This window comes from Halichoerus grypus, chromosome 2, assembly GCF_964656455.1.
Source record: "Halichoerus grypus chromosome 2, mHalGry1.hap1.1, whole genome shotgun sequence".
NCBI classification, from domain to species: Eukaryota; Metazoa; Chordata; class Mammalia; order Carnivora; family Phocidae; genus Halichoerus; species Halichoerus grypus.
This window is the reverse complement of record NC_135713.1, coordinates 130793478-130806276: the sequence shown is the minus strand read 5'-3', so window position 1 is coordinate 130806276 and position 12799 is coordinate 130793478. Positions and strand designations below refer to the sequence as shown.

At 42.2% G+C, this 12799-nt stretch overlaps 1 long non-coding RNA gene across 2 annotated transcripts in view; it reads left to right on the top strand.

Annotated features, from left to right (window-relative positions):
* The window catches only part of LOC118521655 (uncharacterized), a 75583-nt gene that overhangs the window by 8839 nt on the left and 53945 nt on the right, over nucleotides 1-12799 (top strand). The window contains exon 4 of one of the 2 annotated variants that reach the window (XR_013445376.1): nucleotides 4135-5057. The exons of the other annotated variant lie outside the window; for it this stretch is intronic. This is a non-coding gene — a long non-coding RNA (uncharacterized LOC118521655). Of the gene's footprint in view, nucleotides 1-4134; nucleotides 5058-12799 lie in introns of those variants that run through there. 2 annotated transcript variants of the gene reach the window in all.

Below are 12799 nucleotides of genomic sequence, written 5' to 3'. Positions count from 1 at the left end.
AAGGTTGCAGGAAAGGCTCAAGTTTATTTTGGTATTTGTTTCATTTTAAAAGGCTGTGACTAGGACTTCATACCTGTCTAATAAGCATATATGTAACATTTTTATGTTTGCTGAATGCCTTAAAGTCCCCCATTAGTCTCCACAATACCCCTTGAGGGTGGGTCAGTATTACAGCCAACAGTTTACATTTGAGGAAATTTAAGACACAAAGGGATTATGTGATTTGTACGAGGTCACCCAGCATGCAAGCCTAGCTAATAAAAGATGACTGCAAAGCTCTTTCCAAATAAAAAGTGCCTTATAAACATTAGGTAGTATTAATGGGCGTGATCCCAGGATGAGTAAAATACTCTCTAGGAGTAAAGTGCTCATACACGCTCTATACGATTAATTCTTTTTAACCTCAGGGCAACTTTTGATGTAGGAATTCTTGAACCTGGCTATGCATCAGAAATGTCTTTATAGTTTTGAGAACATGTGAGCACCTGGGCCCCTACCCAAGCTGTAGAATCATAATCTGGGAGGTGGGACCCAGATAATTTGTATCTTGTAAAAGCTCCACAGGGGATTCTGATGCTCAGCCAGGGTGGAGAACCACTATCCTAGACTATAATAATAACCTCAGACAAGCCAAGAGCAACAAGACATCATGGAGTCAATTTAGGAGAAAAAGCCTAGCGTCTTCCAGGCTTCTGTCTACCTAGTTCACAACTGTTATTAGCAAAGGAACTGCCTCCCTGAAAGACTCAACTGTGTATCCATGTATGGAATTCCAGGAGATAGGGCCGAGATTAAAGTTTATTTAAGACCCACCCATGTTTGTTATAATATACTGGGTAAATTTATTGTGTCTTTTCTTGGGTTATTACTGATTCCACTCTAATGTTTTTATTTGGAGTACCTTGTATAATAATCAACAGTAAAAAACTCTAATATCTGCCCATTCACCCGTCCGTCAGACATTTATTGAATACTTGCCATGTGGAAATTACAGAGTGAAATAATGTTCTTTGTCCATAGGAGTTTATCAACAAGTGATAAAAAAGACACAGGCCAAACAAACAAAAACCCTGTAATAGTAAGCCATACATACTGAATGATAATCAAAATGTAGATGAGACATTATTCATAATTGCTAAAAAGTTGAAACAACCCAAATGTCATTAATTGAAAAATGAATAAATAAAACCTGGTATATCCAAACATCAGACTATTATTCAACAATATAATGAAGTACTGATACATGCTAAAACATGGATGAGCTCTGAAAAAAATATGTAAAATGAAAAAAGCCAGTCCCAAAGAACCACATTTTGCATGATTCCGGTTATGTGAAATGTCCTGAATAGGCAAATCTATAGAGATAGAAAGTAGATTACGAGTGCCTAGGGCTGGGGGAGGGTGAAATGGGGAGGAACTCTTAATGGGTACTGGGTTTCTTTTTGGGGTGATTAAGATGTTCTAAAATTGTGGGGCACCTGGGTGGCTTAGTTAAACGTCTGCCTTCTGCTCAAGTCATGATCCCAGGGCCCTGAGATCAGGCCCCATGTCAGGTTCTCTGCTTAGCGAGGAGCCTGCTTCTCCTTCTCCCTCTGCCCCCCACCACTTGTGCTCTGTCTCTCTCTGTCTCTCTCTCGCATGCGTGCTCTCTCTCTCAAATCTAAAAAAAAAATAAATTTATTTTTATTTTATTTTTTATTTATTTTTTATTTATTTGAGAGAGAGAGTGAGAGAGAGAGAGCACAAGAAGGGGTAGGGTTAGAGGGAGGAGCAGACTCCCTGCTGAGCAGGGAGTCCGATGTGGGACTCGATCCCAGGACTCCGGGATCATGACCTGAGCTGAAGGCAGTCGCTTAACCAACTGAGCCACCCAGGCGCCCTAAAAAAAAATAAATTTAAAATGTTCTAAAATTGTGATGGATATACAACTCTGTAACTATACTTTAAAAACCCCATTAAATTGTACCCTTTAAATCAGTGGATTGTGTGCTACATGAATTATATCCCAGGAAAGCATATATATACATAGACATATATCTAGTGCTGTACGAACTTAGAGGAGAGAGTGGTTGATTAATTTGGATTGGAAGAAAGGGTGGATATTTTCCTGGAGGAAATGTGTGTTAAGTTGAGACAAAAATGGTGATTTTGTGAGGAAAGAAGGCTCAGAGATAGAGTCAAAGTGATGATGCTTTCATGCGAGTGCAGTTATCTGGAATCCGTGGGATTTAGGATATATGCATGGTACAGTACATGCGGACTAGATGCAAGGCGTTTACTACCATGCCGAAGTCTGTGGTTTGGTCGTCATTTTTGTAGGCAATGGAGAGCCATGATGGGTTGGTGAGTGGTCTGATCAGGCCCGTGATTTGGAAGGATAATTGGAGGTGGTGATAAGGTAGGTGGATGGGAGATGGGGTTGGGAGGCCAGTGAGCAGGAGAGACCATTGAGGAGGCTGGGCTTGTGCAACACATAGGCAAGAGATGATGGAGCCCTCAGCTGTGCCAAGAGCGCTGAACACTGAAACAAGGGGACAGATGAGAGGAAATGCTTAAGAAGTCGAATCTGAAAATTTGGTGGCCCTGGGGAGTAGGTAAGAAGGCACAGGATATATACAGCACAGTATTTTAGAACATACAAGGGCCTGAGTCCTTTTTTATTAAGTTATTTAGAATCATAATGCAAAAACTATGGTTGAAATAACACCACCCACACAAATTATAGTTCTCTAATAACTTGCCAACAAGAGTTTGATTACAGAAACTCTTATTTCTTAACAAAGGAATGTATATTGTGAATAAAAGGATGGATTGAGGAGAGAAATGGTATCCAACCATTTTTTAAGCTCTTTGGAATCAGACCCTCCCTTGTTGGAGAAGAAGCACTCATTTATGGCCTACTCTGAATGACTAAGTATTTACCTCTTGCTCAGATAGCTTCCCTAGAAACACTTCCTTTGGTGTGAGCAACTTGGATTTACTGCCAGGGCAACACCTCTCATCCAACACCCACGCTGCCTCTTGGCTTGGTCCTCACCGGCAGGTGTTCATAAGCAGCATTTTATTTTGCTTCTAATAAGAGCACAGTCTCAGAAAAGCATAGGCTGCATGTACCACACATTATAACTTTCATTTACAAGTGTTCTTATAGGAGAGATCGGAAAATGTGGGAGTCTTCAGGATCAGAAGACCAAGACTGCCTTTTCCCTTAATCATGCCAGGCCACACCTATGTTTTCCATACGAAGGAGAGGCAGCCAGATCCTGGGCAAGGTCAAATAGAAACAGTCTCTCCCACTGCATGGCACTGCATTCCCTGGGAATCTTCGTGGGCCCTGGAAGGCGTTGGCAATGACACTTGTGTGGGAATAGCATCGCTGACAAGTGCCGTACATGAGTTTAACCAAGCAGGAAACACCATTTAGAACACCACTTGCTGAGATGTGGCTCTTATCTGTGTCTGTCAGTGAACAATGACTACAACAAGCCCCGTTCAATCACAGTTGTTAGCAGAGCTAATTACAGCAGTCTCGGGTGGGAGGAATCCCAGCAGACGCCTCTAAGGGACTTCCATCACAGGTTCAAACATTGGCTTTGCAGGTAAGCAATGGAAACAGGCCCCTTGGGGGGCCTTTAAACAACAGTTCTCTGCAACTCTGAACATGGATCCATCTTCACTCCACAGCTGGCGAAGGATCATTTTCAAAAGAGAACCACCACCAGAGAACGAAGGAGGAAAGGGATGTTTAAAGCCAGTAGGGTAAATGTTCTGGATTAAATGAGAGCAGAACTGGGTATTATTCCTTGGGCCGTCTTTGACTCACTGCATGACCTGATGGAGGTCGCTTCCCCTTTCTGGGCCTCACTGTTCTCATCTCAAAAATAAGGATAATAATACTGGCTCTATTTATATCACAGATTGCTGAAAGAATAAAATATGTAGTTTAAAAAATAGAAGTTGGGGAAAAATAGAAAATGCCATACAACTCTAGGTGGTGTCACTGTTATTCCCCTTCTGTTCTACATTTTACTGACAAATGATGAAAGGGAATAAGAAAAAAGTCTGTGCTGTTGCAGAATCTCAAACTTTATTTTCTGATGCCTTTGAGTGATACTATGGTTTGCTCCTTTTCAGATATGCCTCCCCTTCCCCAATTTATTCTGGTGTAAACTCATCTCTAGTGTGAGGGGTTGGAGAAGACCCCAGGGATCTGAAGAGACCAACACCCCATACCCATCTAGTCTCATCTAAACGTCACCTGCGGCAACCCATCTTAAAGTCCTCCTTTCTCCCCTCCCTGGGACACCCGATTTGGGAGGATGTCAGCCCTGAATGGGTCCCACAGTCAAGCTGGGACTTGAGGGGACACCTCCAGGACAGAACTGAAAAGAATTTGTAGGGTGTGCTGAACATGTCTTAATCTGGGTCTCTAGCTACATTCTTGTTCCTACTAAAAATCTCAGCACACTTCTAATCAAGCAAGGCACGTCTACTTATCTGATGGTGCTGTCAGTGATAGAAAACGATCATATTATGGATTTGGCAGAGAAGAAAAAGGAGATTTATTTCTACCGGTTGAAGATGTATCTTTTCCAGATATGCAAAACCAGTCAGAGCATTAAAAAAAAAAAATCAATGAAAAGTGATCATGTTTTGTGAGCAGAAGAAACCATTCTTGACTTCAGAACAATAAGAAGATTATAAGTATCCCAAATCCATGGTTTAAAAAAAAAATGACAGTAGAGTGCCAGTGGGACTACCAAACTCTTACCTGCCCCCTTAAGGTGAGGCGACATCTCCATTTCAATGAACTCCTTGCTTTCAGTGTTTCAAGTTCCCCCTTTCTCTTTGCTCCTTCCAATCATTTATCTTTTTTTTCAATTTTGAACATAACTAAAAAGTCTAAGTAGGGAATTGCACATAATTGTAGACTCTGCACCATTGGCAAAGTGATGCTTCTTTCTCAGTATTTGTAATTATCTGTTCCACTCTTGCTTACTCCTGGAAAATTTATGGAATGACAGCAGTGTCCTTTATTTCTCCTGAAGGCATTCTTTGGTCTCACTTTGTGTAGAGGTTATAAAACATATCAAGAAATGCAATACTGTGTTTTTTATGTAGTCACACATATACAAATAGAAAATACCACTTTAAATGAATCAAGCTAAGGGGGGGGAATAGCTAATTACGTTTTAGCTATTGCACTTACTTGGTAAGGTAAAGAAATTTAAAAAATAAAACACAAAAAACCTTCATTAACTCAAGACTATGATCACCCTGGACATGTTGGCCTGCACCTGCCGCTTGGGAAGTTGTTTTATGCTGTTAGGTGAGAACTCCATGGTTTCCTTTGCCCTCTCAACCTTTTCTTTATTACTGGCTTAGAGAAATGTGGCATTGCTAAAAACTCCAACTTGAAAATGCTTCACAGAGCAGGATCCTTGCCAAATTCAAGAATCTTGCTAGTTGGCAAGATGGGAGCTGTCATGCAGAACAAAAGTCTGATACTAGAAGTCAGCAATCACAATGGGAATCAATCCCACAATCTGGTTTCTCAATGTCTTAATCTCCACCGACCTTAAAAGAGTGATGTGGGCCTTACTTTGAGGCTAACTTTACAAAGAGAACATAGAGGGAGGTGGACTTAAATCCTGAAACTTAGCTCCTTGGCAGTTCCTTTCCAACTTCTAACACCTCTTTTTTTTGTTGTTGTTTAAACCAGGTCATGAATAGATGCCCATTTTTACTTCTTAGCATTACATTCCTAACAAAAAAGATATGACAGTACCTCCCTTGCCTGGTCAAGGAACAAGGGAGTTTCTCAGCTGATAGTTTAACTTAGTCCCATGATGATGCACTTGTACATTTCAACCCAGTTTTGAGGGAAGTGGTTCCCATGGTTCATTTCTCTCTTTCCTCCCTTAGTGGGCAGGGCATGGGTTGACCTTGTCAAGAGGACCTGGGATCATTGCCAGGGTCTTCTATGCAATGCAGTGCTGCAGTAAAGCCCACCAGGGGTTCTCAGGGGAGTTGGGTTGCATTGTGGAATGGTGAGTAGCACAATGTAGCCATAGGCTGAACTTGCCTTTAACTTGAATCCTCTCTATTTCTTGGTGTTTCTGAATTATTAAGAAAAGTTTCAATTAATCTTAGGCCTACCTTGTTTCTAAGGGTGAAAGCTTTCCATCAGGAATAGTTCAAATATAACATTTGGGCATGAGGGAAAGATGGCTTTGACACTCAGTGTGGGTTTGTGGCTAGATTCTTCTTATTGTGTCTAATCTATTGGCTGGCACCGCTTCTATGAGCTTTTCTTCTCCATCTTTTGTATGATTTTAATGTTTTCCTCTTCTCCTGAAGGTTTACGTCCTTGTAGCCTTTATAATTCCAAAGTACGTTGGCTTTGGTACTCATCCTTTTTGAACCTGAGAGGGGAGGTAAAATGCTGAACATCAGTGCCTAAATGAACGACCAGCCAGATGAGACCATTCTCTGTTGGCTGTGCCTCAATGTTCCTCATGGATTTCTGTGTTAATAGAGATAAAATCTGTGCCAGGTGCAGGATTTTGGGTCACAGTGTCAAAGTATTCTGGTCTCTGTGCTGAACACGAGCCCTGGGTCCAGTACCTGCGTCTGTGGATGAGGATGGGTTGCCATGGTTTTACTCGCCAGTGTCCGAGTCACTCTGGAAACCCCTGAACTCTGCTGCCCGAATGCTTAGCTCTTCTAAGATGGCCTGAAGGTTATGGTACTTCCCAACATGGCTTGTCATTTTTGAGTATTGAGGTAATCAGTTAATCAAGTCCTCAGCTCTTCTCTGATGCTTTTTGTTCTTAGTTGTCTTTTTTAAACAAGTTATGTTTGAAAACTTCCTGAAGATAGATATTCAGTAATCTTTTCTGAACCTTCCACTCATCATCCTACTGCAGTTTTCTTTCAGGCTGTATCTTCTTCCTTTCCCCCACCAAAATTGTTCTCAATACAGTCGAGTTACCATTTGTACTAGTTTCTTATTGCTGCTGTAACAAATTACAACAAACTTGTGTTTATTCTTTTACAGTTCCGTAGGCCAGAAGTCCTAAATCACTTTCACCGGGCAGGGTGTCGTCCTTCTGATGGCTCTAGAATCTGTTTCTTTGCCTTTCCTAGCTTCTGGAGGCCACTTACATTCCTTGGCTCATGACCCCTTTCTTGTATCACTCCAGCCTCTTGCTTCCTTTGTCCTATCATATGCTTTCTCTTCTGTAGTCCCTCTGTCTCCCTCTTATAAGAACACCTGTGGTTACATTTCGGACCCACCTGGATAATCTAGGATAATTTCACCATCTCAAGATCCTTAACTTAATGGCATCTGCAAAGTCCCTTTGTATATAAGGTAACATTCACAGGTTCTTGGAATTAGGACCTATATAATTTTCAAATCCAGTGTCTTCTTTTAATTCTTCATCCTAGCTCTTTTGATATAGCTATTCTGGGAAAAGCTTTTCTGACTTTCAAGATATGGCTATTTTCCACTGATACAATAACTTTATTGTTTTTCTCTCCCTCTAGAATGCAAGCCCGTGAGTAGGACCCTTGACTATCTGCTGCTCTATCCTCCCTGCTCAGAATAGTGCCTGGTGCTATCATATAATCAAAGGCAGCAAAGAATACAAATTGCATGACCTTTTTTCACTCCTCATTCTATCACCTCTTATTCTCGTTTTCCTTTACTGGCTTTTTCTCTATCCATGTGGTCAAGTTTGGTATTTCCCAGGGCTTAGTCCTAGCTCACTTTTTTCCACCGGTGCCAGATGGATGCAGTTTCAGCCATATCCTGGGTATTCTCAAATCTGCATCTCCAGTACAGACCTCTGGAAGTCCAGACTTCCAACTTTAATCTTTACCTGGATATCCCACAAGCATGGCAAATTCACCATGTCCCATCTTTCCCATCCACCAAGGACAACCAAAAACTAACCTCCCTTTCCTTTTATACTCTGTGTCAGGGAATAGTAAGTACTAGGATTTATTCAATAGCCACAGCAAGAAGACTGGCAGTCATCCCAAACTCCATGCTTTCTTCTACTTACTCTCCCCCCACCTCCACAGCCCTCTAGTCAATCATGAAGTTTTGTCGACCTGTCTCCCAAACATGTCCTGATACCTCTTTCTGTCTAACTCCCATTGCCCTGGTTCAAGTCCTCATCACTCCCATGAGTAGGATATAAATCAATTTACTAAACCATTGCTCTTGATTTCTCTTGAATATAATGGAGTGACATGCTCTTAAACTTTCTGCATGTGTACCTGAGCTACTGACCATTGCCAGCCATGCCTTCCATCTCTGCTGAGTGGGCAGTGACTGGGGCAGTGACTGATTTGCATACCAGCTGATCTTGGCTCCCAGAACTGACTGGGTCCAGGATGGGTGCCTGACCCAAGGATGGCTTCTGCTGTCATTCTGATCAGCTACCACGATTTGGGGGGCTGACTATAAAATATAGCTGACTAAAATCCCTCTTTTGGGATTTCAGAATAGCAAGGCTAGGAGATTCGGATCACTGTATTGCTGAACAGAAGGATCAGCAGAAATGATGGGCATGAGCAAGCTACATTTATGAGAAAGCAGATACTGTGAGTAAGTAGGCGAACTGGTGAGTCAGGAGGGAAGAGGGAAAGAAAGAGGCCGAGGTACTGCATAAGGGGGGCTGGCTCCGTTTCTGTGGCTCTCTGAGGCCCACCCCAGGATTCCCATTGTCACATTTCCATGAGTTGCTGCATTATTGTAAACAAACAAAGCAGCCCTAGTCTGAGTGAGCCCTTGCTTCCTGCAATAAATTGGCCAAAGTGATATGTTTTCCAGTAAGCCCTTTTAATGTTATATGAGACATCTGGAAGAAAGCAGCACTGTAACCAAGAGCAGTAACGTGCAGTCCCAAACTCAGTGTTTGTCCACTCCATTTTAAAGCACTAGCTTAGGGAAAAAAGAGAAGTTTATGTTACTATTTCCTTTGGGGGTGGGAGAATATTATGATGAGCTTCTTGTGTCAAAATTAGTCTTTATGTAAAAATAAATTGATGCCTGCAAACATAATTTCAGAAAGGAAAAGTATGAAAATAACTATAATAAATGACTGAACATTGATACTTATCAACAGTAGGAAAATGAAAGCACCTTTTAGATGCCATGTTTCCAGATATCTGCCTTTCTATTTTTCAGCTGTTGAAACAGAGGAATTGCTGAAGGTTTCCAGGATTCTTAGTTACATGACCATATTCCTCTCTCAAATGTGAATTAATAAGTAGATTGATTGGAGATTTATAGGTAAAAAACAACATTCAGCACATATAATTGATACTCTGAATGTGGAGTACAATCAGAGAGCATCTTTATTCATGTCTCCCACTTTCCCTGTAAGATGTGCTCAATGGGGAATTTCTTACTCTGTTCAGGATAAAAATGAAAAACAACAGTAAGTGTCAGGATTCTTTCGCATATTCTCAGGCCATAGAAAGGCCCATGGTCACTTCACATTGGGTTTTGTCTGTCTGTTCCTACGTCAGAATCAAAACTTAGAACTTGCTTTAAAGTTGTCTTACAGGGAGCACAGTGTGAAGCCACGTGCCGCAGGGACACTGTGGAAGGGGAAGGCCCTTCTCTCTTCACTCCTGGAAGCTCTGGTTCTTCTAGGGTTGGGATGGGGGAAGGTAAAAAACGTGGTCAGGGGCGGGAGTGTTGTCAGCGAGCGCTGAAGTTGTAAGATGACCTCCAGCTCCCCGGGCCTGGTAACCATTTATAGCAGACATTTCACAGAGGCTTTCATGGGTTCTCGGGAGGTGTCTTGCCTGCAGTTCCCTTGATTTAGGCAGATGCGCTCTCCCTGTGAGCAGCTACTGACTTCCTCAGCCCCTAGGAGCCCAGGATTCTACCTCTGCTTCTGTCCTGAGGCTCCCCCAGCCAGCCCTCTCTCTCACATGTGGCCCACATCTGATCTAGGAAGAAACATCCACACATGTTCTGGATGAACGCAGAGCACCCGCAGCTCTCCATCACTCTGAAGCAGGAGTGGCTTGCTAGCTCATCTCTCACGTGACTTGCCAGCCCGGAGTTAGACCGTGGTGTTCTTCCTACCTTGGGACACACATCAGGCTTTCTGATGAGCCCCACTTACGTCCATTTCTCTTGACATTAGGTGATCCCAATCTTTTACTTTGGTGAGAAATGAGAGCACATCTTTCTTTAAAAAAAAAAAATCCTTCAAGTATCCTGTCTTCTCAGTCTCCAACAGTCTTTATGCGATCTAGTAACTCCTTTAACTGGGTCCGGGCTGGGTCCAGCCAACACTTGAACCCCCTATAAGGATCAATGGGTTTTTGTTTACTTGTTTGAAATTCTAATGTCAGAAATCTGCTGTTTGGATGAAGCCTCTGCACTTCCTGTACACTATAACATATGCTTATACTCAGGCAGGAAGTGCTCCAAAAGAACAAACTTCCAGGTCTCAGGCCAGCCCATGGATTGTCTCTTAGCTCAGCGGACTCTGAAACTTTGAACTTTTCCAACTGGTGGCCCAGGAGAAGGATCAGCAACCCTAGGACACAGCGGGGCACACAGCTCTCAGGGTGCCTGGAGCAGGGAGGAACACAGGATGCCCAGCCACACAAGTGGGCCATCTTCTCTATGGCCCCCTCTCCCCAGTTGTCTTGAAGGTAAGAATGTCCTGCAGGGCTACTGGAGAGTGCCTCTGGGCTTAGCATGCTTGAGGACTACAAGGACCAAGGAAGGCGGGTTAGAGAGGCCAGATACACCTGAAGAACCAGGAGCTACAGGGCTTATTCTGGATGAGGGCAGGAAGTAAAGGAGGCCATGGTTGCAAGGGCGGGGGGGTGTGTGTGTGCATCACATTACCTGAGGTCCTTCACAGTGTGGATCCCAATCTACTTGGTTGCATCTCCTTCACTCCCTTCCCCTTCACTCCAGCAACACAGAACCACCTGCTGTTCCTAAGTATGCCAAGCCCTGCATATTCTCATTTTCCACATGCTGTTCCTTCAGGATGGAACCTCCTCCTCCTTCTCAGCCCTGATCTAGTTCTTCTATTAAACCATCAAAACCTAGTTTTAAGTTTAATTTTCTGTGAAGACTTCTTGCTGCTTTCCTCATCTGGCTGCTGTGCCGTTTTATACATGTCTCAGTTCCAGCCATCACTGCACGACATTGTAGTGCTATATTAACTTACCTCTCCTTGCTCCCCAAAAGACACTGATGGTCTAAGACATGGACTCATTCATTCTCGTACTCCCACCACCTGCCATTGTGTTTCAGTGTTGTAGGGACTTCTATTAGATCTCTATTGCTATGTAACAATTTACCACAAATTTAGCAGCTTGAAACAACACACATTTATTATTGCAGTTTCTGTAGATCAGAAATCTAAGCATGGTGTGGCCGGATGCTCTGATCAGAGTCTCACTGAGCTGAAATCAAGGTGTTATTCCAGGCTCTGGTTCTCATATTGGGCTTAGGATCCTCTTCTAGGCTCAATGATTGTTGATAGCATTTGTTTCTCGAAGCTGTAGGGCTGATGTCCCCATTTGCCTGCCAGCTACTGGCCAATAACTACTCTCAGTTCCTAGCAGCCACCCAGTTACTTGCCATTTGGCCCCAGTAGGAAGTTTACCACATTGATGTTTGCTTCCTTCCAGGCTGGCTGGAGCACATCTCTCTGATTTCTTCTGCAACCAGCCAGAGAGAACTCTCTGCTTTTAGAGGGCTCACCTGACTAGATCAGGCTCAACCAGGATAATCTTGCTTTTGCCATTTGATGTATCATAACCACAGCAGGGATATTTCATCATATTCAGTGAGTTCCACCCACACTCAAAGGAGTTAGACAAGGGTGAGGGTTCATTAGGGTCATCCTAGAATATTGCCTGCCAGAGGGCTAAATGAATAATATCAAATAAGATGTGTTCCAGAAATACGTAAATTATAAACACTGCTATTCGATTATAAGATTTTTTTTCCTCTTGTCCCTTTGGAATGCTTTTTAAGTTGTTCCCAAATTTGGGTTGAGTCCAGAATGGTTGAAGATGTTGTATGTGAGATAACACAATAATATCCCTACCATGAGCCCAGGGAGTACTGGAAATTCAGGGTGGGTGGCGAGACCTGGTCTGACAGATGACTGACTGTGTTACCTTAGGCCAAGTCCCTGAAACTCTCTGAATGTCAGATTTCTCATCCTGTATAAAATGAGAGGGTAGGACTACACAATGTATAAAGTTAGCCAGTTCTAATATTCTAGAATTTCTAAGACTAAATCATACTGCTCAAATTAAAATCTAGCCAAGTGACTCACAATATCCAAATTCATTAAAATAGTTCACAAAAGAATTTCATTATAGATGAAATTACAGTGATGTGATTTTAAAAGGAAAAGGCAATTCTGTGTTTAAATGAATCTATTGCTATATTGGTTGAACTTAACTAAATATAAATAGGGATACACAATTACATTTTTAACACTTTATATAAAATGGTGAAGAGTATTGTCTTTAGATGACATATCTGTCCAGTTATGTTCAGAAGTGAATTTTCTCCAAGACACTAAAACCTGATACTGTTTTACAATTTGAATTAACTCAACTGATGACTAGTGAATAACTATCAAAGGCAGCCCTCAAATATTATGAATCAATTCACTACGTGTGAAGCATTTTGAGATTCTTATACACATTTTGGAGGTTTAAATCTTTTGTTTTTCTCAAATGAAGCCTTTTTGACTAGGATAGTTATTCTCTTCTCCCCCCCCTT